Source organism: Siphateles boraxobius, unplaced genomic scaffold (genome assembly GCF_051911475.1).
Source record: "Siphateles boraxobius isolate OS27281-9 unplaced genomic scaffold, OSU_SipBor_1 296, whole genome shotgun sequence".
NCBI lineage: Eukaryota > Metazoa > Chordata > Actinopteri > Cypriniformes > Leuciscidae > Siphateles > Siphateles boraxobius.
Genome location: NW_027508915.1, coordinates 1,290,001 through 1,295,000, shown reverse-complemented (window position 1 = coordinate 1,295,000; position 5,000 = coordinate 1,290,001). Strand labels below are relative to the sequence as shown.

Below are 5,000 nucleotides of genomic sequence, written 5' to 3'. Positions count from 1 at the left end.
TACCAGGTGCTGTAAGCTTTTTTGATTTAAAAAAAAAAAAAAAAAAAAAAGAGTCCCTGAGCTTCTTCAGAAAGCCTTTAAAAGTCTCTGAGATTCTTCAGAGAGCATGAAAGAGTTTGAGTTTTTTCAAAAGTTCTTCTTAGTTTTCTTCATTAATGGTCTAACCTTTTAAATTGCCCAATTTTGGCAGCAGTTTTCGCTTACGGCCATACCACCTTGGTCACGCCCGATCTCGTCTGATCTCGGAAGCTAAGCAGGGTCGGGCCTGGTTAGTACTTGGATGGGAGACCGCCTGGGAATACCAGGTGCTGTAAGCTTTTTTGATTTAAAAAAAAAAAAGAGTCCCTGAGCTTCTTCAGAAAGCCTTTAAAAGTCTCTGAGATTCTTCAGAGAGCATGAAAGAGTTTGAGTTTTTTCAAAAGTTCCTCTTAGTTTAAAAAAAAAGACTCACTGAGCTTCTGCAGAAAGCCTTTAAAAGTCTCTGAGATTCTTCAGAGAGTATGAAAGAGTTTGAGTTTTTTCAAAAGTTCTTCTTACTTTAAAAAAAAGAGTCCCTGAGCTTCTTCAGAAAGCCTTTAAAAGTCTCTGAGATTCTTCAGAGAGCATGAAAGAGTTTGAGTTTTTTCAAAAGTTCCTCTTAGTTTAAAAAAAAAGACTCACTGAGCTTCTGCAGAAAGCCTTTAAAAGTCTCTGAGATTCTTCAGAGAGCATGAAAGAGTTTCAGTTTTTTCAAAAGTTCTTCTTAGTTTAAAAAAAAGACTCACTGAGCTTCTTCAGAAAGCCTTTAAAAGTCTCTGAGATTCTACAGAGAGTATGAAAGAGTTTGAGTTTTTTCAAAAGTTCTTCTTAGTTTTCTTCATTAATGGTCTAACCTTTTAAATAGCCCAATTTTGGCAGCTGTTTTCGCTTACGGCCATACCACCTTGGGCACGCCCTAGTGGAAGCAGGAAGTGGTAGAGTCAGTGGAGAGAACAGGTGGAGAGTGTTTGTTTGGAAGATATTTTGAGTTTTGTGCTAAAACAACCCTTTATTAAACAAGGAATTGTAATTTGTGGAGTTATTTACTCCCCAAACGGCATTTCTGCTGTTTGGGGATTAGTACTTCTGGCACAGTGGAGGTGGGATTGCAAGCGGACAACATGGAAAAGGGAAGAGGAGTGGACAAGCGGAATGTGAGTGAAAATGGCGGTGAAGATGAACAAAGGAGAAGGAATTATGAGAAGAGACTAACAGTGCTGGTGGAGATAGAGGGAGAGGACAGAATAACCATGATGGAACTGCTGAAGAAAGTAAGAGAGGAATGTGGAGTGGTCATCGGATGCAGGTACAAAACTCCAAAGGAATATGAACTAACAATGGAGGAGGAGAAAGGAAAAGATAAAATATTGGATGGATTAAAGATAAAACAGAGCAGAATCATGGCGAAAGAAATAAACAGCACTGAGATGGTAGTTTCATTCCTGGGTCTGCCTACGTACATCCAGGATGAGGAAATAATGAGAAAGCTAACGGAATGGGGAGTGACGGCTGTCTCAAGAATAAAGAGGAGAATGTGGCCAGGGACTGATATAGCGGATGGGACCAGATTTTTAAAAGTCAAGTTCACTGATACGGTCAAATCCTTGCCATATTCCACAAAGTTTGACACAATGGGAGGTACGGAGCACTTCAGAGTCATCCATGACAGACAGGTGAAAGTTTGTCGCTTGTGCATTCAACCGGGGCACATAGTGAGAGACTGCCCAAGCTTCAAGTGCTTCAAGTGCAACAAGCAGGGACACTACGCACGGGAGTGTAAGGAGGGGAATTGCAAGGAGTGTCAGATGAGGTATGGACTGTGTGTATGTGAAACGCCGGCGGAGATGGGAGAAGAGAGCATCGAAGGTGAGCCATCAGATCTTTACGAGGTGGATGAGGAGGAGGAAAGTGAGGAGGGGGAAGGTGTAGCGGCTGGAGAAGAGGTGAGAAGTGGCACTTGGTGCGAAAAAGAAGGAAAAGGAGAACGGAGAGCTGCCGAGAGAGAGAGTGGTCGAGAGGAAGCGGTCTCAGGACTATGGCAGAGAGAAAGAGGAGGAAAAAATAAAGTTCTGGAACTAGATGAAGGGACACATTTAAGAGACGGAAAAGCAAAAATATTGAAAGAACGGGAGAGCGAAGAAGACAATGGAGAGATATCGAAAGGTGATGGTGAAAGTCAAGGTGCAAAAAGTATGAAGGAGAAGGATGAAGGAGGGAGGGGAGAAAAGGAGATGTCAGAGAACCCAGCATTAAACGTGGAGGAGGAAATGGACACAAGTGAGGAAAAGAGCATAAAGAAGAAAAGAAAGAAAAATGGGAAGGAGGAGCATACTGCAAAAAAGTAAGGAATTGGATTTACTGAAATGAGTTTGAGATTCCTTAAAACTATAATATATATTATGTGTGGCGTTATGAATATTGCATGCTTGAACGCCAATGGACTAAGAGATGTAAACAAGTTTGAGAAGGTGAAGGGAGTGCTTAAAGTAGACATAATATGTTTACAAGAGACGCATTGGTCGGAAGAAATAATGGGAAATATAAAAAAAGAGTGGGAAGATGACATTTTTGTAAACCATGGAAATCAAAAAGCTTGTGGTGTGGCGATTTTGATAAAGAGGGATAGAGTGTATAATGTACAACAAATTTATAAAGATGGTAAAGGAAGATTGTTAGTAATAGATTTTATGTTTCACAATGAGCTACTTAGGTTGATAAATGTTTACGCGCCTAATGTAGAAACTGAAAGAAAAGAAGTCTTCAAAGAAATTAAGCCGTTATGTAAAGGGAAATTTATAGTAATGGGAGACTTCAATGTTTGGTGCACAAGACTAGATGCATCAAGTAGTGCAAATTTTAAATCAGATGTGTCTAGGAAATATTTAAATGAATGGATGATGAGCGAGGATATAGTTGATGCTTGGAGAGAGGAAAATCCTTATAAAAGAGAGTTTTCTAGAAGGCAAATGGTGATGGGGAGTTTGAAGCAAAGCCGAATAGATTTATGTTTAATTAAAAGGGAAATGTTAGGATACGTGAAAAATGTGAAATATAAGTTTATAGGAATAAGTGACCATGCTGCTATGACAGTTAAGTTCGGTGTAAATACGGAAGAGAGAGGTGGGGGAGTGTGGTGTTTGAATGCATCTCTGCTAAAGGAAAAGGCATATAAAGAAAATATCAGCAAATGTATAAGGTATGAAATGGCAAACCCATTGTTTAATGAAAATGTGTGTGAATGGTGGGAAATAATGAAAGCAAAAATAAAAAAAAGAAGTGTTAGATATTCAAAACAAAGGGATTTCAATAGGAGGAGTAAAGTAGAAGCAATGGAAAATGCATTAAAGAAGGAAGCAGAGAAAATAGATAGGGATCCTAAGCACGGAAAAGAATGTTTTTTGAAGATAAAAGCAGAGATGGAGGAATATGAAAAAGAAAAAAGTAAGGGTGCAATAGTAAGGAGTAGGGCACAGTATGCTTTAGAGGGAGAAAGGAGTACAAAGTCCTTTCTGAACTTAGAGAAAAAAAAGCAGAGGAAAAATCATATTTTTGAGTTGGAAAATGAAAAAGGGATAAAAGTAACTGATTATGTGGAGATAATAAGAGTAGTAGAGTCGTTTTATAGAGAATTATTTAAGAAAGAAGGTGTAAAACAGGACTGTGTGGATGAGGTTTTAAATACTGTAAGTGCTAGGTTAAATGAAGAGGATAAAAGTATGTGTGAAAGAGATATAAGGATTGAAGAAATAAAAGAAGCAATAGAGCAAACAAAACCGAATAAAAGCCCAGGTGCAGACGGTCTAATACATGAATTTTATAAGACTTTTGTTGATATTATAGCACCAATATTGTGGAAGCTCTATAAGAGTATGGAAGAGAGAGGGGAAATGCCACAATCAATGGGTTTAGGAGTAATCACCATCTTGTACAAAAATAAGGGGAGTCCACTTAAGTTGGAAAATTATAGACCATTGAGTCTTTTAAACACAGACTATAAAATTTTAACAAAAGTATTAGCTAATAGAATAAAAAAGGTAGTAGGGACAATAATATCAGCAAATCAAGCATACAGCATAATGGGAAGAGATATCACAGACACAATTAGTACAATAAGGGATGTAGTAGAAAGCATGGGAAAGGATGGAGAGGGCGGTTTGATTTTATCGATGGATTTAAATAAGGCGTTTGATAGGGTAGAGCACAGCTTCATGGAGCAAACAATGAGAAGATTTGGATTTGGGGAGAGGATTCTAAGGTGGATAAAGTTAGTATATGATAATGCTAAGAGTTGTGTGAAAATTAATGGGGTGTTAACTGACCCTTTTCCTTTAGAGAGGTCAGTTAGGCAAGGATGTCCATTGTCGCCATTGCTATACTCAATAACAGCAGAGCCTTTGGCAACACTGATTAAAGGAGATAAAGAAATAAGAGGAATTCAAATACCCTATGGGGGAGTCAGCATTATTCATCAGTATGCAGATGATACCACATTTACAGTTAAGGACATAGAGAGTATAAATAGAATAAGGGAACATATGGGAACATACGGAAAAGCGTCAGGTGCAAAAATAAATGTAGATAAATCCGAAATAATGAGTATAGGAGGTGTGGATATAAAAGGGTCAGACACTCCCTTTAAAATAACTACAGAGTATTTGAAGATTCTAGGTGTAAACATAGGAGTAAATGTAAAAGAAGCTAGAGATGCTACGTGGACAGGAATATTAAATAAAATTAAACAAGTTTTACAATTTTGGAGACTAAGGGAGTTAAGATTAAGAGGCAAAGTAGTAGTAGCTAATTCATTATTGCTTACAAAATGTAACTATGTGATGGGGGTAATAGACCTACCAAATTGGGTGTTGAATGGAATTAAAGAGACAGTGAATATTTTTTTGTGGGGAGGTAAAGGAGTTAGAATATCAGCAAAAACTCTAATAGCGGATTATAAGGAGGGAGGCTTGAAGTTGATTGATTTAGAA

At 38.0% G+C, this 5,000-nt stretch overlaps 2 non-coding genes across 2 annotated transcripts in view; both read left to right on the top strand.

Annotated features, from left to right (window-relative positions):
* The window catches only part of LOC143755947 (5S ribosomal RNA), a 119-nt gene extending 101 nt beyond the window's left edge, over positions 1–18 (top strand). The window contains exon 1 of the ribosomal RNA XR_013209668.1: positions 1–18. This exon is cut by the window's left edge and continues 101 nt beyond it. This is a non-coding gene — a ribosomal RNA (5S ribosomal RNA).
* Positions 19–198: 180 nt separating this feature from the next.
* Positions 199–317, top strand: LOC143755780 (5S ribosomal RNA). The gene has a single exon (XR_013209511.1). It is a non-coding gene; the product is annotated as a 5S ribosomal RNA (ribosomal RNA).
* The last annotated feature ends 4,683 nt before the right edge of the window (positions 318–5,000 follow it).